The 25,163-nt window shown below is 45.9% G+C and overlaps 1 pseudogene; it reads right to left on the reverse strand.

Annotated features, from left to right (window-relative positions):
* Window positions 1–18,158: 18,158 nt before the first annotated feature.
* LOC144102765 (uncharacterized) lies at window positions 18,159–25,157 on the reverse strand (annotated as a pseudogene).
* Between the last annotated feature and the right edge of the window lie 6 nt (window positions 25,158–25,163).

Here is a 25,163-nt window from a genome sequence, read left to right on the forward strand (position 1 = left end):
TTCCCTGTTCGTCACTGAGCCTAGTCCCGGAAGCTCGACCGGAAGCTCTTGGGAACGTTCACCATCATACACACCACTGCTTCCCGTTGTCTATAGGGTTTGAGCAGATTACATTGGTAAACTTGCTGTGCTTTCCGTTTTCCTGGCAGACTCACCACGTAGTTAACGTCCGACAGTTTTTGAACAATTCGTGCTGGGCCCTCCCACTGCACGTCGAGTTTGTTTTTTAGCAATGTGCGCAATATCATCACCTAATCGCCCACCTCAAAACGACGGGCCCTGGCTGTCCGATCATAATAAACCTTCGCCCTCTGCTGGGCCTTTGCCATTGCTTCACCTGACAACTCCTGTGCCCTTCTTAAGCGTTCGAGGAGACTAAGCACGTACTCGACCACGACTGGGTCGTCGCCCCTGCCTTCCCACGAGTCTCGAAGCATGCGAAGCGGAGACCGCAGCGAGCGACCGTACACCAGCTCAGCTGGCGAAAACCCCGTAGCCGCATGCGGCGCGGTCCTTAATGCAAACATCACCCCAGGCAGACACAGCTCCCAATCACTTTGTTGCTCAAAACACAATGCTCTCAACACGCGCTTCATGACGGAGTGGAGCTTCTCAACGGAATTCGACTGTGGGTGGTACACTGAGCTGTGTAACAGCTTTACCCCACACCTTTCGAGAAAGGCTGTCGTCAAAGCGCTAGTAAACACTGTGCCCTGATCTGACTGGATTTCCGCAGGAAAACCAACTCGCGCAAATATGGACAGTAGTGCATTGACTATCCCAACTGAGCTGAGTTCTTTAAGCGGCACTGCTTCAGGGAACTTTGTCGCTGGGCAGATCACAGTCAAAATGTGTCTGTACCGTGTCTGTACCCCGTGGCTGTTACCGGCAGAGGTCCCACTGTATCAATAACGAGCCGTCTAAAAGGCTCCGTAATGATAGGTACCAACTTCAACGGCGCCCTCGATTTGTCCCCTGGTTTGCCAACCCGCTGACAGGTGTCACATGTCCTCACAAAGTGTTCTGCGTCACGAAAACACCCTGGCCAATAGTACTCTTGCAAGAGACGGTCCTTAGTCTTCTTAACTCCTAGGTGTCCGGACCACGAACCGCCATGCGACAAGCGCAACAGATCCTGACGGTAGCACTGAGGCACGATCAGCTGATCGAACTCGACTCCTCTGCGGTCTAGATACTTCCGGTACAGGACCCCACCTCTTTCCACAAAACGAGCATTTTTCTTGGCGATACCTTCTTTGACATTGCAGCGCATGTTTTCTAGGCTGCCATCCTTTTTTTGCTCTGCTATCAAAGCCGACCGGCTGACTTTTAGCAACCTATTAAGTCCATCGGACGTAGGCGCGATGAGCAAATCTGCAGATAGCTCTTCTAACTTTCCCGTGTCGGGCATTTCCTCTCCAGTACCTGGTGCCTTCAACGCTACAGGCTCAATTTTATTCAGTTCGGACGTGCTCTCAATACCAGCTTGCTGCGCCTCCGACCCTTTTTCATTGTTCGACAATGTCGGCCCCGCAACTACCGCCTTTGCAGCGAGCTCCCGAACTCGCGGTCTGGTTAAGGCCTGAACGCTAGCCTCACCAAACAAAAGCCCCTTCTCGCGCAGGAGGTGATCGGACCTGTTCGAAAATAGGTACGGGTACTGGGGGGGGCAGCATAGATGACACTACGGCCTCCGTCTCAAGTGCTCCGAAAGGTCCTTCAATAAGCACTTTTGCTACGGGCAGACACACGCTATGAGCTTCCACGGCTTGCTTGATCCATGCGCACTCGCCCGTGAACATATCGGGTTCTACGTAAGAAGGGTGAACTACATCCATTGTAGCTGCGGAATCACGAAGCACTCGGCACTCTTTCCCGTTCACGAGGAAGTCTCGCATGTAAGGCTCGAGAAGCTTCATGTTCTCGTCAGTGCTACATAATGACAAACACACGACTTCTCATTTTGTTTCTGGACACTGCGCCGAAAAGTGACCCGGCTTCTGGCACGTATAACACACGCGCGCTTGCCTCCTCTCGAACCGCTTTCTGCGTTCGGCTTCGGCTGCCGCCGTCTCCTTACGTTCGGTCGGACTGCTTTCACTCGCATCCGCACTACGTGTGTCCCCCCTTGCTCTCATGGGTGTGAACTTCGGCCTCTCAGACTTGGAGCCAAATTCACCCTTTTGACCGTCCTTAGCTCCGCGAGCCCGACGCGTCACAAACTCCTCGGCTAGCTCGGCGGCTTTAGCCACTGTACTAACGTCTGGCCTATCCAAGACCCAGTACCGCACGTTCTCAGGTAACCGACTATAAAACTGTTCCAGCCCGAAACACTGCAGAATTTTCTCGTGGTCACCAAACGCTTTCTCTTCTTTGAGCCACTCCTGCATGTTTGACATAAGCCTGTAGGCAAACTCTGTATATGACTCACTTCTGCCTTTTTCATTTTCCCGAAACTTCCGACGGAACGCCTCCGCTGACAGCCTGTACTTTTTTAGCAGACTCGATTTCACTTGGTCGAAATCCTCTGCCTCCTCTCTCTTCAAGCGAGCGACTACGTCGGCCGCCTCGCCGGGTAACAAAGTGAGCAAGCGCTGTGGCCACGTTTCCCGAGAGAACCCCTGCTTCTCGCACGTTCGCTCAAAGTTAACCAGGAACAAACCAATGTCCTCTCCAAGCTTAAACGGCCGCATCAGGTCAGTCATTTTGAACGATACTCGTTCTCCTGCACCGTGTGCCTGACTTCCATTACGAGCGCGTTCCATCTCTACCTCGAGACGCTTCATTTCCAAAGCGTGTTGACGGTCGCGCTCTTCTTTATGTTCGCGCTCGTCTTTCTCTTTTTGCTCTTTACGTTCGCGCTCGTCTTTCTCTTTTTGCTCTTTACGTTCGCGCTCCTCTTTTTCTTTTTGCTCCCTCTCCTCAATGGTCTCAAGGCATTCCAACAGCTCGTCATCCTCAGCCTCCAACTCAAGAATAGCCCTTAGCAGTTCTGGTTTTCTGAGTTTGTCTCAGACATCCAGACCCAACTCTCTTGCAAGCTCCAGCAATTTCGGTTTGCGCAACGACTTCAAATCCATGGCTGCTCCGAATGCTGCTTTCTCTACTGCCTACTATTGTCTTGCCGCAAACTAACCCGGCAGCAACGACAACACAATTACCAGCTCTGTTTCTGACACTAACAAAAGCCTGGCAAAACTCAGAAGAAGAAAGTCCCGCACTCACCAAACCTCGCAGCCAAGAATTCAGCGCAGTCGTTCCGCTGCAGGCAACCAGTCATCACACAGGGCTCGTTGCACTGCTCCCGGATGGTCGTTGTGCTGCTCAGCATACAGTTGACCGCATATCTTCGCTGCTGGCCTCCGTTGTCGGGATCTCACCGCTGGCAACCAGTTGTTGCAAATGGGTTGCAAGCCCCAAGGGTAGCGTTGGCCTGGCGGCCTGGGGCAAAGCTGGAAACATCCGAAGGTCCCGGCAAAGGATGAGTCGTCTGGCAACAGAACAACTTGTTTATTCTGGCATCGCAAAAGAGCAGCCGGTCAGGGCGACCACGTTACTCGAAGGAAGAAATCGAAGTCTCTTTGGCGTCCGGGGAAGCTCCCTTTATACCCACGGAGTCGAGGGCAAGAAGGAACGGCTTGGGATGAGGCGCCCGATACGGCGACGCTCAGACATGTTCAGACGTGACGTGCGCGTCCGCCGGGCCGGCGCCGGTCAGACCTCCTCGCCTCCCAGTTGGGGAGCTCCTCTCCCCGGCTGCCGCGCTTTGACAAGCGTGGGCACCAACATGCACACACACACACGCACACACGACGACACGTGGCATTGAAACCTGCCTGGACGCGCTTGGCGGGAGGCGTTACGGCAGCACTGAACGGGCCCAAAATGACCGCCACTTTGAACGAAGCACCGGCGTCCGTTGCATCCGCGCCGGCTATACCGCGCGTCGTAGGCGAAACGTAACACTATGAACACGTGGAATCGGCAGTAAGCAAGTAAATACACAGTACAGTGTACTGATGAGTAACTTCAATGAAGCACGCTGGAGATCAGGCACTACGCGATTATGGCACAGGCCTTAGGAATAAAAGGGGGAGTTATTAGTACAATCCGAAGATAGAAATAATTTGCGGATCATGAATACCTTCTTCCGCTAACGAGACAACAGTAAGTAGGCGTGGTAGAATCCCTAATGGTAACAGTAAAAATGAAATATACTTCATACTATGCGCTCAACCTGGCATTGTTCAGGATGCGGCCGTCCTCAGAAATGCGCGCTGTAGTGATCACAGAATGGTAAGATCTCGAATTAGCTTAGGCTTGAAGAGGGAAGGGCAGAAGCTAGCGAAGAGGAAGTCCATTAAAGAGTTAGCGGTCAGAGGGAAAGTGGAGTAATTCACTATATCGCTGCAGAGCAGATATTAAGGTTTAACTGAGAACGACGACCTTAATGCTACTGCTAGGAACAATAATCGCACAGCTATCGTTGCAGAGTGAGCACCAGAGGTAGGCGGTAGGACGGTTCGACAGGACACAGGCAAGCTTTGAGGACCAGGCACTGAACTTCAGAATAGTGATAGATGTAACGTTAAGGTACAGGGAGAGTGCAGATTGGGTCAGGGAACAAACGAAGTTTACTTATCATAGCCGAAGTCAAGACAAATAAATGGGTCTGGGCAAGGAACTTATCATGCCGCCTGTGCGAAATTGGAAGTGACTGCAAATCCTCGAAACAGCAGTATTTGATTCGCTGGATTGGATCCAGTGTACTCCTTTTTCACACGACGCTACTGTCATGCGGTGCAGGCAACCTAGCTTGCGAGTCTTTTTGGTGGCCGTAATCTGGATGACATTTTGCATTTTTCAAGTGTGCGTCAATAATACTTTTTTGTGTGTTAATAAAAATGTTGTGTTTACTATAATTGGAAACACATGCAGTTTTTTTTCTTGCACAATATTTGAGGGATTAAAGCAAGTCAGGCACATTTCTGCACATTTTGCCCCATTGGTTAAGAGTCCTTTGCAGAAAACAGTATATAAAGAAAAAATTCATTGAATATTAATCAGTGATAAAAAGGCAAGAGAGGCCTGCCCATGTGCCCTACAATATTATTTATCCTTGGCACTTTCCAGCATGCACAGCAAGTGCCACTAACGGCTGAGTGATGTTGGTACACAAAACGAAAATTTTCAGCCTTGCCAGTGTGGGCCTGGTATCTCTCAATCCATGTAAACTGCTACTTTGCAGAACTACATGCAGCCTGAACGCTGCTTCCTCTTCTGGTGATGGCGACACTGTGGAGGACATCCTCATGACCATGCAGAGCAGTAGATCGTTATCACCGATGACAGAGTTCCTTGGATGCCACATTGCATGCAGGCGCATCGACACCATTACTGCCAACATCACCTTTGCAACCACGAGCGTTCATCACAGCGGCACCAAGACATCTCGCTGAAGGAGACAAACCTGAAGCCAAGAAACAAAAAACAAAAGAAAAAAATCTGATGCATTTGAGGAAGACCTGCTGGGACAGCTGAAAAAAAAGATGACTGAGAATGAGGCGTTTGGCCTATCTGTCAGCCTCTGTTTAGACAGGATGACAAGAAAGATGGCCTCCAGGCGGAAAGCAAAGATTATGCAGCTTATTTCGGAATATGAAGAAGAGATAGATTGATTTTATTTTGATTCGATATTGGGCAGTTTTCAATCTTCCTTTTAATTGAATGCATGATCTGGAAGGAATGGAGCAGTAGGGAAATACATGGACTAAGGAAAGAAAACACACACACAAGTGCCAACCAGAGGTAAAATCTTGGAGCGCGAGCAAAAATCCAAGGCCATGTGCTTGACATTTAGCACTGGCAGCCAAGGAAACGAGCACAGATGGATCTAAACATTCAAGAGAAAAAGGGCCCGATGTACCAGTAACGTGGTTGAGCAGTACATCGAGCTCTTTCTCTTCAATGTTTAGATCCGTGTGTCCTCATTTCCTTGGCTGCCAATGTCAAGCATGTGCCCTTGGATGTTGCTTACGCTCCAAGATTTTACCTCCGGTTGGTGCTTGTGCGTGTTTTCTTTCTTTAGTCCATGTCTTTCCTGTCTAACCCATTGTTTTTGTCTTTGGATGTGGTATGTATTGTGATTTTTGATCTCATTTTATAACTGATTTTTTCTTTCCATGGTATGTATTGTGATTTTTGATCTCATTTTATAACTGATTTTTTCTTTCCATGTGATATGTATTGCTATATTTGATCTCATTTTTATACTAAGGTATGAGCTCAATTTGTAATCCTGTACACAGAATTTTGAGAGTCAGTACATGAAGTGAAATATTTAATTTTGTGCCATTCTTTAGAGCATCACTGTGATGAAAAACTGGGCATTGTTCAGTGCAATGCTATTGTTTCACTTATTCGCACACTGTTATACAGCACAATATTCTTAAGTTCAATTGTGATTGAGGTGCTTATTCTCAGTTTCTTTTTTTAACACGTACTAGAGTTGTGAACAATTTTTACCAACATTGCAAAAGAGTCCTCCATTGCAATAAAAGCTTTGTCATCTCAGAGAAAGCTACAGATTTACTAATGGGTGACTGACTGCAGGTACTGTTCTCGACTTTTGTATTATTTGTATTATGAAAGTATGTAGAGATGCCAAAGCAAGCAAACTGACCTCCATTGAGACTAGATATTGGAATAATTTTAATCAAAGGCAGACAAATTATATTACCTGTATCAAAAGGAAAAACACGATACAGCACAAGATACGCAACTTGCAATTAGAGTGTTAAGCAACCATGTTACTGAACAACCTGTACTGTGCAGTTTATATGAAAATGACGGTGAAACTTCAAAAAATAATTGTATTAATTTCTCCCCATTGAAACTTGCACTGCAGCATACTTTTGGCTCACATGTCTAAGAACGGTCGCAGTTGTTTCCTTGTGTAAAAGGAGTTTGACATAAGGTACCACTCTCTTGTAGAGGAATACATTTGGCGTGGTGAAAAAAGTGTCTCAGTGAAGGCTTAAGAGATCAAAATGGATGCAAGGTCATGAAAGAACTTAAAGCTTGGCAAATAAATGAAAGAAGGCAAATGCATGGTTGATTTTTTTAAATGCAGTCAGTTTAGCATCCTGACCAAACAAAACATTCAGAGAAGCTCAGGCTACTACGAAGACCATACAGCCTAATGAGGTCACGAAGAAAAGTTTGGCTCGTTTATTTATTCATTCAAACAACTAACCAACTACACATGGAGTATTAAGTAAACAGAACGTGCATGAAATCATCGAACATATGAGCAAAAAATGTTTTACAATAGAAAATGTTATACAGTGGATATTAAGAATTAACAAGCAAGATATGCTTGAATTCAAAGAAACTTTAAAATGTTGAAAATGTGGCTACATAGTAATGGTTCAAAAACCTGCATATTATTCAATGAAAACACAATTTCATACATTTCATGTACTACTGGGGACGGAAGTTTCCGGGACACAAATATTTGGGAAAAGGTTATTGTAGCTCCACCTTGCTACCAAGGCGTCTGATATTATATGAAGAGAGAGAGAAACAACTTTATTGCCATAGATTGGCGGGATTTAGGGCTGGTGGGCTTGGTGTGGCCCCCAGGTGGGGGCGACTTCCTGGGCCCACGAAATGAGTGCCAGTTGGATGCTCTTGTCTGGCCTTTTGAGGAGTTCGCTCCATCCATCTTCGGAGGGAGCTGGCAGTAAGGTTCGAGGGGGCGGATTTCCCGCGCAACCCCAGAGGATGTGAGCCTGGGTGGCGATTTCTCCCTGGTAACAATTTTGGCAGACGGGGTCGTATTCCCCGTCTGTGATGAGTGAAAGTCTAGAATGGCTAAGGATAGAGTGTGTCTGCAACCTGCGGAGCAAGGTGGCTTGCGCTCGGTTCAAGTCGGGGTGTGGAGGCGGGAACTGGCGTCTCATCTCTCTGTAGAGGTTGGTAATTTCGGCAAAGGTCTGGGGAGCCTCGGCAAGAGCGTCTGGGTCCGTGGGGCCGGCCGCCCGGTTGGTTAGTCCTCGGGCTAGTCGGTCGACCCCTTCGTTTCCAGAGTTTCCCGCGTGGGCGGGTACCCAGACCAGGTTGATCTTATGGTCGGGAGTGCAGCCGCGAAGGATGCGTGCAGCGGGGTGGCAGATAAAACCTGCCGAGTAATTTTGTATTGCTCTTTTGGAGTCGCTGAGGAAGGCACTAAAGGCCTAAATGCTCCTTGCTCTCTTAACAACATCAGGCGACTGGGTAGTGGGATGGAGCTGCAGTAAATGTTTTCCCTAGAACTCGCGTCCCGGAAATTTTTGTCCCCAGTAGTACATCTAAGATAGCAATGGAGACCTGGAAAGGATGAAAAAGAAATTTAATAATACACAAAGAAGAAACCGTGAGTGTTCTCCCTTAATTCGTTTTCAAATTTTTCTGTGTTGCAGTTTAGTGCTTTATTTTGTTTTCGACATGTGGTATTTACAGAACTGAACATGACCTTAACCTTATCGCTCATGGCTCCCTACTCAAAACATTGGTTATTGAATGCACGCAGTAAGTTCCTTACAGTCAGGCAATGAAATACAGCACGATTAAGACAGAAAAGCAATTTCATGTATGCATTAAAGCGGTACTAGCTCCGCTTGACAACACTCATCTGCCATGGTAATGAGCGTTCAGGAGACATGAAGTAGTCTGCAATTTCATCTCTCATTGCCATAGCAGCTGAGCTAGGTCGGTGGCTTGATGGTGATGCAGTGGCACCAATTTGGGCAACCGTGCGCCTCCATTCCCCATCCTGCACAGTTTCCTCACTTGGCCAGTCCCCGTAATTGTCAGGGCAGTATGCATTGTCAGTCATGAGGAAATTATGAAGGACCACGGCTGCTTCTATCATAGAGCTGAGGAGTTCTGGCTTGGCCTCCACGGTACCCAAAAACACTCGCCATCTAGAAACTAAAATGCCAAAAGCATTTTCAACACACCTGCAGGCTCTTGAGAGGCGATAGTTAAATACCTTTTTTCTTCCTTCTAGTTTCCTGCCTGGGTAGGGGCGCATCATATAGGTTTGCAGAGGGAATGCTGCATCCCCAACCGAACAAACTGGCCAGCTAGAAACTCCTGAAGGGAGTCGCAGGGTTCCCTCTTCGATGGTTTTCTTGAGATCGCTATCTCTGAAAAACGCACCATCTGAAAGCCGGGCTTGAGCTCCAATGTCAACCATAATAAAGCGGTAATTGGCATCTGCAACAGCAAGCATTAGCAGTTTGTGGTACCCCTTATAGTTGAAAAAGTCTGACTCACTGTTGTCTGGGCATTTGATAACGAAGTGTTTGCAAATCAATACTTCCTATCGCATTTGGGAAATTCCACTTATCTGCATATTGCTCTCTTATATTTTCCCACTCTCTCTCACTTGGACACCTGAGTACAACAGGCTTCAGGCAATCATAGATTGCTGGAAGTGTCTCCTTTATGATATTTGCCACTGTGGATGCATGAATCGTGTAGCTCATTGCGATGTCTTGTATCGATCCGCCAGTGGCCAGGAATCTACAAAAGTATGTTGACAGAAAAAGCGCTTCATATTAGTGTTAAAATACTTATCGCAATGAACTTCTGTTATAGGGTGAAAAATGCATGCAGCATATTTCACAATCAGGACTAAAAACAACAGTCACAGTGCCATAGGGAATAGCAAGGAACTAGAGTATTGATGGAGAACAACATATCAATAAATGAAATGAAATGAAATAAAATTCATCTCTTTAGGCAGCAAAAATTTTCGTGAAAATAAGCGAACCGTCCAGAACATGCACGTCAATATAAAAGTTTCATTTACTCTGATATAAAGAGAGGGGGAGTTTGCGGCTCAAGAAAACGAAAGAAACGTTGCGATCGTGACGTGCCACATATTGTTCAGACCTCCTATAGATAAGGGCCAAGAAACTAGGAGACTGCATTACGCAATGTGGAAAGGACATTGGCTGAAGCGCGGCACTTCGCGCGCAAGACAATGCATGTGGCATAACCACTTTTCCTCCCGGTGGCGGCCTCCCACACCGTCGTTGCTTCGTGTATCATCCGTCCCGCGCCCATCCGCAACTTCCGTTTCCTATCACCTGCAGCTCTCCCAACCTTTCCTTTTATGGCCCGTGCGCTTTCCCGCGACGGCCCATGATTGGCGAAAGACTGGCTTCTCACAGCTCATGAGCATTGCGGTTGATGTGGACACGTTTAAGACCAGAAGAAAAGGAAGAACACAAACGCGCACGCTACGTTGCTTCTGAAAATCACGCGAGTTACGTTTTGAGGATGTGATGAAAACACTGTTGTATTCGCGCAAACACGGTACGCATGCACGCAGGCTCACTTCCTGATTTCAGGACAAATGCGTGCAATACTTTACCTCAGTGTGACTGCAAGCCTTTCTCCTGGAGAGATGGGCCTCCTATGCGTTGATGGTGCAGGAATCTCTCGTAGATGAGGCCCAATAGCTTGTCGAATGAAGCCTTCGTCTTCCTGCACTCAATAAATGAACGGAAACTCTGCATGACAACACACTTTGGATACTCACAAAAAGCTGCTTACAAAACAACCGAGAAGGAGCACGCGTTATATGTATCTGCGTTTTATTTACCTGAAATACTTAAAATGGTATTCCGGATCACTGTGTCGTAGCTCCTGCACGAGGTGATGGTACTCCCCATACCACGGACGTTGGTCGAATATTTTTCTCATGTAGAGTGATCGCCTCCTCTTGCGGCGGAGGCGATGCAACAGCAACGCGACAACAATATTTCTTGGCGCTGGGTATGTCCACGCCATCTTCAAGAAGGGAGCCAGCAACTACCACGGCCGAGCTCTAGTAGCGGATGGATGGATGGATGGATGGATGGATACGGCTGAACCCTTTAAATCAGGCGGTGGCTCAAGCCACCTAGCCATGTCTTGTGAAATTTTACTCCTGTCTTGCTTTTAGCCACCAATCGTATAACCTTCGCTTGGCTACTTCTAACCTCTTAAAATCCACTTTCCCTTCACTATCCCTAAACCCCAATGCCATGGTTAAGGCAGCCCCGCTGCTTTCCACTGTAGGGTGAAGCCCTTTACAGAAAAGTACCAAGTGTTCAGCCGTTTCCTCCTCCTCTCCGCACGCAATGCACAAAGTGTCTATCTCATGGTACCTGACTCTATACGTCTTAGTCCGCAAAACTCCAGTCCTGGCCTCAGACAACAAAGAGCTTCCCATACTATTATCATAGATATTTTCTTTGACAATTTCCTGTTTAAAGGTCCGGTATGTTCCCAGTGTAGATTTCGTCAGCATCCCTGTTTTCCACAGAGCTCTCTCTGTTTCTTTAACCTTTTTCTTAACCGATAATTGCTGATTTGCCCCCTTACTGCTGTCCAGATATTTGCTTGTGAATTTTCTAGTTCGCTTTCTCCATTTCGTGTCAACGTTCTTTATATACAGGTATCTGAAAACTTTCCTAGCCCACTGCTTTTCCTCCATTTTTCTCAATCGTTCCTGAAAAGCTATCTTACTGCTAGCCTCTCTGCTCTCAAAAGACGCCCATCCCATATCACCCTGTACCCCCTGATTTGGTGTATTGCCATGTGCTCCCAAAGCTAACCTCCCTACTCCCCGTTGTTTAATTTCTAGCCTAGCTTGAACATCTGGCCTCATACAAAGGACAGTATTACCGAAGGTCAGGCTAGGGACCATCACACCTTTCCAGATCCCTCTTACCACTTCATACCTATTGTAAGTCCACAGTGCCCTATTTTTCATGACAGCTGCATTCCTACTAGCTTTATTCATTACATATCTTTCATGCTGTGTCATACTCAGCACTGTTATTTATCCAAACCCCAAGATACTTGTATTCATTCACTACTTTTAGCACGAACTCCTGTATTCTATGCTCGCCGCCCTCTTCATTAAATATCATGACTGCAGATTTTTCCTTACTATACTTGAAGCCTAATCTATCTCCCTCTGTAATGCATATGTTTTTTTTTTTGCATTTATTTCAGTCATGTACAATGGCTTAGGAGAAAGGAAAAAAAGCCGCGCACGCGGCTTGACAAAGCTCCCATCTCCCGTAGCGGCTTGGCACGGCGATGACAGGCAGCAGTAAAACAATAACAAGAGAATGCATGAAATAATAAATATGTACAATATCTTCATAACAGATCACCAGAATAGTCTCGGTACTGTTACACACACGCAAATGATAGTTTAATCACAGCACATGGATACTTAGTTTATTTTACAGTTGGATATGATTCATTGATTTGTAAGAACATATTTCTGACAGCGTTATATGAAACGGAAAGAATGGATTGATTAGTGAAAGCATTTCTATTAAGGAAAGATGGCAACACATACCTGAGTGTTTGAAAACCGTAATTTGTGCTTGGACAAGGTACATACCAATATTCGTAGTGTCTTGTGTTGTGAACAGCGGTATTTTCCCGTAGATTCGCAAGGTCAGAAAAAAATGTGGTGTCACTATGTACCTGAGATTTGTACTGCTGAATTACACGGTACTGATGAATAACCCTTGCATCCATAATGCGGTATTTTGCAAATAGAGCACTCGTATGTGCTAAGTATGTGGCACCCGCAATTGCTCTGACTGCATTTTTTTGTAATATCAAAACCTTTTGAATATTAGTTTGCGTCGTTGTACCCCAAAACCAAATGACAATATTTAACATGAGAGTCAAAGAGGGCATGGTAAATAACAAGTTTTGTCCTAGTAGGTATCATGCACTTTAACCTTCTGAGTATGCCGACAACGCGAGCTAGCTTACTCTCCATTTGCTCGATGTGGTAGTCCCATAACATAAATTCATTGAAGTGAACGCCAAGTGTTTTTACAACATTAGTTATTTCTATTATATTACCACCCAATACTAAATCTGTATGTACAACCCATTTGACATTTTTAGCTCTAAAAAATATCGCCTTCGTTTTCCGTGTGTTTATTAGTAGGGAATTTTTTTCAGACCATGAGTTAAGTTTTCCCAACACGCTATTAGCCTTTTCTACTATATCATTCGCGTTGGTGCCGGTCAGAAATAAAGTAGTGTCGTCAGCGTAAATTACGTATTCTGTTTCGGAGTCAATCTGCACTAAATCATTAATATAAACATTAAATAATAAGGGACCAAGGATACTACCTTGAGGTACACCATGCTTTATTTTATTGTAAGTATAGCGATGATTATCTATAGAAACGTACTGATATCGGTCAGTTAAATAGCTGGTGATAAAAGATAGTGCTTTGTTCCGGACACCGTATGCAGAAAGTTTAAGAAGAAGAGTTTCGTGATGAATCCTATCGAAGGCTTTGGAGAAATCAAGCACAAACAAAGAAACGCCTCCACCTCTTCTGCTTGTTCTGTTTAGGAAGTAAGACTGATAGTTGAGCAGCTCAGGACAATCAACTTTGTCTTTGACCCATGTCTCAGTAAGCATTACCACAGAGAACATGAATTTAAACTGTTCAAGGAATGCATGTAAAATGTCATGTTTATCGCGAACAGACTGAATATTCAAACATAGCACTGAAAAATGGTTAGACTGACCCTGAACCTCATTATTAATATCATTCGGAGAGAGGTAAGTATCACCCATCTAGAAGGAACTAATTACAATCAAGAGCAGTGACTCACTGCAACAGCCCCCTCAAATCGTCATCGCATCGAATCACGTGTGCCAGTTCCCCGTTCGCCTTTCGTACAAGCACTAACAACTTCTAACAACTTGTCTAACAACTTCTGCAGGTCTTCCTTGTTGTCAGCCATTATCACTATATCTTCCGCGTATATTAGTCCCGGTAATGTCTGTTTAATCCATTCCCCTTGCTTGAAAAAAAGAGAGGTTGATAGCGGCGGCGGCGGCGCGCTCCCTGGGGACCGGCCGTGGCACTACTGGGATTGTTTCGCGAGTTTCGCGGCAGGCGGCTTGTTGGATGCTCTGCGCATGCTCTGTGCAAGCCACGCGCCCGCACCCGTCCGAGTGTAGGAGGACCGGTTTTGCGCATGGCGCAGCGTCGCCGACTTGTATCCGACCTCAGCCAGCGCTCGCTCAGACCTCAGCCAGACATCAGCCAGCGTCGGAGTATAAGTCCACCTTAGGCGCGGTTATGCTCCGACGTAACGCGCGCGTGCGTGCGCGCGCGGCACGGCGACGTCACGTCGGCAAAACACGACCGTCTACACCCAAGTGGCGCCTGACCGCCGCCGTGTTCGGCGGCTTCCAGCGCGGTCCGACGCCTCCCGACGCCGAATGCAGCAGGCTGCATTTCGCTCGGGCCGCGCCGGCCGCCGCCGGCCGACCGGACCTGTTCCTCCTTTCGTCGGGGCACAGCCGGTCTCGAGGATGGGCAGCGGTGTTTGCGAATCCACGCCAGAGGGCGGGTAGGACGTTCTTCGCATGCACATCTCCAGAAGCAGGGCCTGCGTCGCTTCGGAGCAGTCGGACTGTTGTAGGCGGGCTAATTTGCGCCTGACGTGGCGTTGCCGAATTAACGTGGCCGACCGCCACCGGCGCTCGCCCGCGCGCCGAGGACATCGGAGTATATTGGCGCCTTAATGGTAACAATAATCAGAAGACCCGAAACTGCGACAATACGTCGAGTATTTCGAGCAAGTTAGGGTAATAGCGAGACGCAGTTGAGCTCCTGAATCAAGAAAAGTTCGCATCACGCGGGCTATTTGCGGCGGTAAAGCGCTCACAGCTGTCTCAGCCGAAGAAGATCTAGCGCCGCTCCGCGTGATCTGCCGTATCAAGGCAGTGGACTGCGCATTTCGAAAATGCCCGATCGCTGCAGGGAGCACCTCCATTAGTCAATATCATTAGCGCGACATTGACGGCGGCGGAATGCAAGGCAAGCTGAGCAATCAGAGTGTCGCGCCGCTTGGTGACGTGCACATGCGCCTGACAATTTTCAACTTTTGGCCGGCTCGGCTAGGCGGCACTGACACGCAGCTTTTTCTTGTGCGCCGCACTTCATTTACTTCTGTCCGCGCCCGTACCTATTAGGAGTGATCGACTGTATTAAAAGATTGTTCATACTGTTTCAGTGCTAGTAATCATGCTCAAGAACAGAGCTCAGTCAATTAACAATTTCTACTGGGCATGATTGCTTTAGGTTACTGAAATTAAACGTTTTAAGGCTGAATGAAGTCAACGAGCGCAGCCTCAGTGTGCTTTACATTTACAACGTCCTAAAATTGAAGCGTTTGTTAGGAATCTTAACTGAGTGCAAGAAGATGGACACTTGGAAGGGGGGGGGGGGTGCCTTCTCTGAAGAAATGCTGGGGGGCAACCGCCCCCCTCAGCTGTACAGTTCTTATATATATCTTCCAATAATTTGGCATAAGGCATGCTATGTCCCGTCGCGGCACCTCGGTGTTTGAAGCATTCTGCTATTGATCTGGAGCAGGTTAACTTTCAGCCATGGCGGTCACATTGCGATGGACAAACAGTGCGCGTGTGCTGCGCAATGTGTAGACACGTTCAAGAACCCCGTGGTGTATATCAATACGAAGCCCACTACAAAAGTGTCCCTACAAGCACGTGTCTCACATCGGGTCGTTAACGCACACAATTAAGTGAATGTGCTAAGGAGGAAAATTAATGAACATATGATATGGCCATATGATATAGAAGTGGCCTTATAGCTAATGGTTTGTTCTTAAATAGTGTTCTAGATGGGCACTTTGTGTCTATTTGGTGACTGATATGTTTAGGTAGTGAAAGGGTTTTTAAAACGAACCAGCATGTGAGCATGGTTCTTCGCTCTGTAAGTGATGGTTCGCAAGCCTAAATTGTGTACTGGGTCTAGCCGTTTAAGGTACGATTGCCTCGCTGATCCATAAACTATGCGTCCGTAATCTAATGTAGAACGTACTACAGAGCGGTGAATCTGTAAAAGACAAGTCCTATTGGAACCCCAATGTTTTCGTGAAAGTACTTTTAGTATATGCAGAGATTTAGAAGCTTTCTTTTTGAGTATGTTTATGTGTGGTAGGAATGTGAGCTTTTTGTCATACATCATTCCTAGAAATTTGTGCTCATCTTTACTTGGTAGTGCGACTTCATTTAAATACAGGGAGGGATCAGTGTGAACAGCTACTGACTTTTGCGTAGAAAACTTGAGACCGCTTTTTTCTGCCCATGTTGTTAGTTTATTTACTCTCATCTGTATTTGCCTCTCACATGATGTAACGCTGAAGATCGTCGACGTAGACAGAATACATGATAGACTTTGGGATTATTTTTGCTAGGGAATTCATTTTTACTATAAAAAGCGTGGTGCTTAAAATGCACCCCTGAGGCACGCCGTTCTCTTGAATGAAATTCTTAGGAAGAGTGGCACCCAGGCGTACTTGAAATGAACGGTTGGTCAAAAAGTCACTCAAGCATTTTAGCATTCTACCACGGATTCCGAGGTCTCCAAGGTCCCACAGTGTGCGAAACCTCCATGTGGTGCCATATAGCTTTCTCTAAATCGAAAAAGACCCCAAGGCAGTGTTGCTTGTGTATAAATGCTTCTCGGACTGTGTTCTCTAGGCGGACTAGATGGTCAGTTGTAGAGCATGCCTTTTGAAACTCACACTGATGGATGTTAAGAAGATCACAGGATTGTAATATAAACATTGCTCTGTTAAGGACGCTTTCGAAGGATTTGGCAAGTACACTTGTTAGGGCTATAGGTCTGTAATTGCCAGGAGAGGTAAGTACTTTTCCCGGCTTCAACAACGGTACAATAATGGCGTTTTTCCATGCCTCTGGAATCTCCTGGTAACCATATTTTGAATAAAAAATTTCAGAAGCCAGTCTACAGCATGTTCGGACAAGTGGGCAAGCATTTCGTAATGGACCCCATCTGGTCCTGGTGTAGTCTGTTTACCCGAAGAAAGTACACTGTTAATTTCTTGTAGTGTAAATGGGCTATTATATGCTTCGTGAGCACTGCCCTTTATCGGCAGTCGTTCTTTTTCGGCTGTGTTTTTATATTTTAAAAATGATTCTGTATAGTTATAGGAACTAGTTACAGTGGAAAAATGTTCGCCTAATATGTCTGCTTGTTCTTTTATATTTGTCTGTACACCAAGGGCGGTCAGAAGAGGAACTGTGAATGGAGAGTAGCGACCATCCATTTTGTGTACTGCCTCCCACATTTTTTTCGAAGAGGCTTGGCTGTTTATTGAGGAAATGAAATGTTGCCAGGATGATTTTTCGGCATTTCGACGTATGCACCGCGCTTTTGCTCTTGCTTTTTTAAAGTTTATAAGGTTCTCCTGTGTGGAGTATCGGCGAAATATACCCCAGGCTTTATTTTGTTGCTTTTTTGCTTCTTTGCAATCTCGTGTCCACCACATTTTATGGTTGCCTTGTACTATTACTGAAGATATGGGGGATAGCCAAGTGTGCGGCAGAAAGAATGCAATTTGTGAACTTTTCATTCATTTCATTTCCATTAAGATTTTCTAACGTGGCTGCTGTTCTAAAAAGCTGCCAGTCTGCTAAATTGATCTTCCAACACCGTGGTTTTGTCTGGGTAACTGATGATAGGGATGACAGGCAGATTTCAACAGGGCTTCCTATGGGTTGTCTAAGACATCCCATTTAAAATCGTTAAAAACTGATGGAGAGCTAAAAGACAAATCTAAAACACTCATTTTTCCTGAACTAGGGACGAAAGAAGAAATGCATGACTTTCCTGCACCTCCCAGAATAAAAAATTTACAAAGACTTCCAGCACTTTGCAGAAGGGAAAAAATAAATGCATAACGTCTGCACCTGCCAGGGAATTAAAAAAATATTCTGCACCTTGCAGAAGGAAAACAAATGCATAATATCTGCACCTGGCAGGGAATTAAAAATATTCTGCACCTTGCAGAAGGAAAAGAAATAAATGCATAATGTCTGCATCTGGCGGGAAATTAAAAAAATATTCTGCGCCACGCAGAAGAAAAAAAGGCAAAAAAAGGGGAAAATGAAAGAAAAAGACCCACCAGACAAGTTACTGCGGTGGTAGTACCTGGATCTGCAGGATAAGCATAATCAAAGCCACCGCAAGCACCACTTGTTCGGTGAGGCGCACCCAATCGGGCCCTTACTGCTCTGCTGCCCGCGCCATCGCTGCTCCAGTTTCTCTCTCGGCACCAGTGAGGTCCCTCACTGCCGCCGTGAGGCTGCGGACTTCTCCTACTGTCTCGCTGTGGTGCTGCACATAAAAGGAGGTTCATTTGCACACTTAACGGACATGGAGGGCTCGTTTTACAATAAAGATGACCTACCAAAATATGTACTAAGTCCCTCAACACGCTGTCATATAGAAAGAAGTCAGGCAGAGGTTTCGAACTGCGAATGTAGATTCATGCAGCTGCTTCTCCTTCACTAAATGTGGTGGGTCCTGTCTGCACATACCTCCAGGAGACGTGTGTGAAACACAACGTCCTCAACATTTCGAGCTTGCAGACGGTCATTGGTCCGCCCGGTCTCCACCAGCAGCTGGCGCACCTCAGCCCGCGTGCTCCTCTGCTGAGTGGGACTGCCCGGAATCACCGCTGGCTGCTTCTGTGTAGCGGTCAATAGGAGATAGTGAGTGAATGTACACTTGTCATATAGTGGAGCACAATGTGCAATAACCTGACTTTGGTGCAATATCTCAGATTGCTGTTGACATGCACATTGGGGAGCACTACATAAAAGCATTCATAATCCGCGCTATGACAAAAACAGCATTGCTTCAATGTGCACATTTGTGTAACTATCGCCGACACCACAGTTTCCGTTGTAAGAGAAAAAAAGCTTGCACAAGGTACCAGTGGTGCACATGAAAGACACTTCTGTGGGTATTGTAAAGTAATACTCATAGTCTGCTCCTACAAATGGTATTAACCTTAGGTAGCTTGCGAATGGATAATGTTGAGCCTGATATTGTAACATCAACTCACAGGCTGTGTCACAAGCCATGTCCTCCTCCTCCAGCTGCTCCTGCGTCTCCTCTCCATCCAGGGGGAGGGGGGGTTGCCATCTATGTGAATTCATTCCACAAGATATTACTACTTAGAGGACAGTTTACGCATAGCATGTATTAGCGCAAAACGCACGGTTACTATGTGCTGAGACCCAAGAAGAAAAACAGCAGTACCAAGAGGGCAAGATAGTACAAGGTACATAATTCGAGGTTGCATTTGTTACCGCAGCATTCGCATCCCTTCCTAACTAAAAGAAAAACCACAATGATGTCAACAATGTACACGATTTGTTAGGTGCACATATCAAATGACCAAAAATTCACTTAGCAGATGGAGAGCGCGCCTCTGCCTGCTGCAGGCCGCTCTTTCCTGGTACCTCCCCCAAGGACACACGGGGCTGGTTCCGCAAGAGGCACAGCGCCCCGCGTTCATGCACGAGTGTCTCGAAGTTCATTCTGTGCGTCCATTGCTCACAGTACATGGCCCCGAGGTTGACATTCATTATCCTTCATTAGCCTCCACTATCATTCCCCTTTAATTTTTAGTAACGCCTCCGCGGCTTACCACATACCTGGCTGTAGGAAGAAAACATTGGAGCTGCGACGCCTTGCACGAGGCCTGGCGACTGCAGCTTACACACACGGCCTGGCATCCCCGGCAACCTGCCGCTTCCAGTGCCCCTGCGACAGGATACGGAGAGGCATATTCAAGGGCCATTCGACAGACCGTTGTTGGCAGGCTCACCTTCCCACTGCCAAAAACTGCCTCCTCCCTCTTGCACCGGGTACACCATACCTGCCAAGTGTGGTGCCAGAGGGGCACACTTTTGACAACGGGGCCCACGGCGTTGAGCAGGTCGGCATGTTCCCGCCACAGCTCGCGCCTGCGAGCCACCGTGTAGCCCCGGAAAGGGGTGAGGCAGCGCGAGCGAGCACCGGGTGCTGCTCCATAAACTCTACCATCAGTTGGTACTGTGCCTTGGAGACATGCGTGCTTGACTGGATTCGGTTAACAAACTTGCAAATAACGAGAAATACCTACAGGCATATTTATACCTAGCTTCGACCTAGATGAAAATTCAAAGCGGTATTTAAAGTGCTACCACTTGCAACAAAGTGGTTCCAATTGGGAACCACTTTAATGGAAGTGGTACCAGTTGGCCTACCAAGTGGTTCCACTTAGGAACCACTTGAACACAAGTGGTCCCATCTGGTCTTCAAAGTGGTTTCACCTGAAAACCAGTTTGGAGACTTTGTGCCAGTTTGTGCACCAAGTGGTTCCACTTGCCCCTCAAGTGGTCAATTGGAAACCACTTCGGCCCAAGTGATTCCACTAGCCCCTTAAGTGGTCCTAGTCAGAAAACCACTTTGGGTCAAGTAGTCAAGATTTCTTGAGTAATATTGCACATCCAGGATCATGTTGAGTTCACGAGGCAACTTGACTGAGGCAGATCCACTGTCACTTAACAAAAAAACAAGGGCTTGGGGGATCGGTCGTTGAATGGGTAAGTGCTAGAAGCACCTGGAGCGAAAGAATCACTCTGCAGATCCAGACTTTAGAAGTAAAATCCCCACTCCTGCAGACTTCTATGTCAATCTGGACCAGCGTTGACACAGCTGTGCTGCGGTGTGTGTCGGCACAGCCGATAATGCATGTCACACTAGAAGTTAGTGGTGGCTCTGCATATCCGCATCATAGAGCCAGTATCAGTCTATTCCTGCAGACCAATAGTGTGTTGTTTATGTATTCTAAAAAAGTAATTCAGAGGTTAGTATTAAACTGCAGGCTAGGTGAAAATATCAAGTGGTCCCACTTGCTTTCAAGTGGTGCCACTTCAAAGCAAGTGGTTTTACAAGTGGTCCCACTTGCTTTCAAGCGGTGCCGCTTCAAAGCATGGGGTTTTACAATTGGTCCCACTTGCTTTCAATTGGCTTTATTTCAAGGGAAGTGGTTTTACAAGTGGTCTCACTTGCTTTCAAGAGGTGCCACTTCAAGGCAAGTGGTTCTACAAGTGGTCTCACTTGCTTTCAAGTGGTGCCACTTCAAAGCAAGTGGTTTCACAAATGGTCCCACTTGCTTTCAAGTGGTACCACCAGACTGCAAGTGGCCACAGCTGGGCCACAATCCATATGTACATTTGCATATTCGGCAAACAAGGCAAGACTAAAACGATTCTTAAATTGAGAACTATCAACAGCTTAACCTACTTTATGCATTCATCATTTGCTAAGTCACTGCGTCGAAATTATATGAAATAACTGCGTTCAATCGGCAAGCGCCGCTGGCCCTAGTACGAGAGTGTTAGAAGTGAAGTATATATATATATATATATATATATATATATATATATATATATATATATATATATATATATATATATATATATATATATATATATATATATATATATATATATATATATATATATATATGGGAGCCGTAGTGTGTTCTGTACGTGGTCAAGCGTCGGCAGCGACGGCTGCAAAACGGAACTTTAACTTACACATTCTACACAAAATGTATCCTATACAATTCAGGGACACATGCCCGTGGTGCGGGGCAACCCCCACGCTATACCTTATCACCTGGGAGTGCGAACGCAACTACGCATTCCACCAACACAAAACCCCGAGTGCTGAGCAATGGGACAGCCGGCTTACCAGCTGCAAGCTCACTGCCCAAAGGGCACTAGTGCAGCACGCAAGCGAAGCAGCTAGGCTCAGTGGAGCCCTGGAATAGGGGCCCAACCTTGCTGAAAGAGTTTAAGCATCGACAGCTATGGAGACGAAGACCGAACCGCCAATCTCTTAAGAGACCTCATTAAAGTTTTTCTCTCTCTCTCTCTCTGCACATGGATGTACACATGAGCTAATTCTTCTAGTGTATGTGTAAAGTATGTTATGTTTCTTGTGCGTGATGTATACTTGTATGTGTGTGTGTCGGTTTCCATGACTGCATACGCAGTTCATCTGTGAAAACATAAGGGTATCAAGGCTGAGCATTGCGCCCTGCAGTCCTCACATATGCTTTTATTTTGTCCCTTAAAAATGATTTAAAACCAATTGCAAAACCCAGTTGGAACCAACTGAAATATCCTGCTGCTTCTAACTGAAATTTCCAATGATTTTTTTGACCTGTTATTAATTACCAAATGGTACCTTTTGTAAAGTGGTCCCACTTGCTCAAATGGTCCATTTCAAACTGGTTTATGGAACAGGTACCACTTGCATGTGGAACCATTTGATCAAGTGGTACCAGTTCCATAAACCACTTTGAAGTGAGCCCACTTTGAATTTTCGGTGGTATCAAGCTTTAGGTTTCCCTTTGATACCTCACGGAAAGTTAAAATGTCTAGGTTTTGCTGAGGGAAATGGACATCAGTTTGTATGAAGTTCGATTGTAACCATCGCCGTGAAACACATCCTTCATCAAAAAGCTCTTCATTTTGTTTTGCTCTTACTGCAAAAATGTTAATACATGGCAGCCCATACTGTCTGTGAAATGTGTATGTGCATACTGTCATGCTGTTGGTAACTGTATAACATTCAGCATCTATATGGACCAAATGTTGGTCATTGAATATCGCACACTCTCCAGGTTCTTTATTGAACATTTCATACTGTTTGCACCTGTTCTGTTGCATATTCGGTGCATTGTGCTGACACCTGCATATGAAATTTGTTAGCCTTGCGAGCGTCAATGACAAATTAAGTTTCTTTAAATTGAGCCAGACTGACTAAAAAGGCATCGTGCTTTATGTAATTTATCAGACCTTTCTCTGCATCCACTAAATGCATTTCATGCCTCAGGAATTTCTTCAACCTCTGGTTATGGCTCTCCATTCTGTTGCTTGTATTATTTCCTAAACTTTACAAATTACACCGATAGGCGTGAACCCACATACTTTTACAGCTATGCCAGTTTCTATATTAATATGCACCAAGAGTTTTGTCATCTTTCAGTGCGATGTTCAGATTGAGCAGCTCTTTGTATATGTCAACATCTCGAGCAAAAACTAATTTGGTAATTGTGCGTTTCACACTGCTCTTATCAAAGGCGTTTGAACTGTGCTGGGCAATTTTATTATGCAGATACTTCAAAGCATCCCAACAACAGAACAATATTTTTCACTGAGGCAAGATCCCAGTGATTATGTTCATTTCGATGAAATCTTTATACATTACTGCAACCTTGTATTTTTGCTTAATAACTGGGTTTAGCTATAAAATAGTATCCAAGAACAATTTTAGAAATTCAGTTGTCTCTCGCTGAACAAATGCATAACATATGGGCCTGCCATGACTTCTTCCATCCTCACAAAGCACTGAGTGCAAGACATACCCTTCTCTATTTACTTTATAAGTACCATCAAATAATAATACCTCTGAGTAGTTTTCTGCTAACTGACTCATAAGCTTTGACAGGAGCAAAATGAACAAGTCACCATTAGTACTGTTTCAACATTTATCTTCCACCCCAATTCATTAGAAAGAAGCTTCTCTAATTCTTGCAACAAAAGCTGACCATGATGTGTAGTGTTTTCTATTTTACCAACTGCCCCATGCTTCAGGCTTCTGATGTCCTGAGAGGTTATCAGTTTTCCTGCATTCCTGAGGACAACTTCCTTGATGTATTTTGGGTTTGCATTGCAAGAAATCAGATCTGCGATATCATTCTTTTCAAAAGACGTTAAGCAATGGTTTTGTGAGTACCACATAAAAATCTCTGGATTTGTTTTGTGGTTGTGATCCTGTTTTCTACTTGTTATTTTATAGAATGAGTTTGGAGAATGTTGAAGAACAAGTTGTAGTTTTACCTGGCAGCCTGATCCATTATAATGTTGCTTCAACCGGATGCAGTTCACCTTCACAATGGGTTGACACGCATGAGAAAAAATGAAAGAAATGCGTATGTATGGAAATTTTCCTTCACTTTCATTTTATCAACATCAAATGGGTTTTTATCGGAACTTAAAATGCGCATTGGGTGAAATCTTCTATTTTTCCACTCCTCAAAGCTGACCTTGAATTCTCTGTATGTTTTAAATGTGGTGCATATAGACAGGTTTACACCTCCTCCTCCAATTTGGCCCACTGACGAAGTGTGTAGCTGTTCACTTTCTTTTTGTTACAACTCAATGGCAGGCTACTCTGCTCACGGTGGCGGCTAATGCTGCTGTCTCTGCCTCAGCCACATCTAGAACTCCTGAATTCAGGTTTAACCTAACTTGTGCCATATTTTCACATTCAATACAAACCTCCCTAGCACCTGAGTCCTTAAGTGTCCTAATGTGCTGGGCAACCTCAAGTGGCTGTGTGCAATTATGAGCGGCCCTTTTGTACTTCTGGCTGAACCACACACCGCCAAATAGTGCAGGGACACGTACACGGCGCTTTTTCTTTGATTGCTTGCTGCAAGCATATGCCCTGCTCCCACCATACCTGTTTTCTCCATTTCTCTGGACTGCACAGCGCCCTTCTGTGCTTGCATAATACTTCTCCTCCTTGAAGCTTTCAAGACTAACCCTGGGGGTACTACTGTGTCTCTGCAAAGTGTTGTTACTCCGTTTTAAGTTCTCAACATCTAAATGTAAGTTCGCTGTCTGGCATGCCATGCTGCACTGCCTTGATGGCTGCACTGTGCTGCCTCGTTCAGACTCCCTGTAGCCATCGTTCTGAACAAGACTGGGACGCTGCAATAAGCCAGTGGACACAATACGACAGCCCTTGTGGTACACGCGCACGTGTGGTACACGCAACAAGTGCTGTAGCACGAGCGCAACGTTTTTGAACCGATGGCCGCCGCTTACCACTACCAGTGCATGGTTTGGCACATGGCCCACCATTTGTCTCCAGTGGAAGAGACCCTGCTTTTTCCGCACTGCCGCCCACAGTCGCTGCCCACGTCTTGGTGGGACTTAGTGTAGTAGTAACCACATTATCTGCGTTGCTTAGTGGAATAAAATTCACCTCATCTACCCATCTACAAGCACAGTGCATTTTGCACTGATGATGGCTGCCTACCACCGACATTGCATGGCCTTACACATGGCTCGCCACTTGTCACCAGTAGAGGAGACAGCTTTATTCGCACTGTCACCTACGTCGCTGGTTCAGACTCCAAGCAGCCATCGTTCT

Source organism: Amblyomma americanum, chromosome 8 (assembly GCF_052857255.1).
Source record: "Amblyomma americanum isolate KBUSLIRL-KWMA chromosome 8, ASM5285725v1, whole genome shotgun sequence".
Taxonomy (NCBI): Eukaryota; Metazoa; Arthropoda; class Arachnida; order Ixodida; family Ixodidae; genus Amblyomma; species Amblyomma americanum.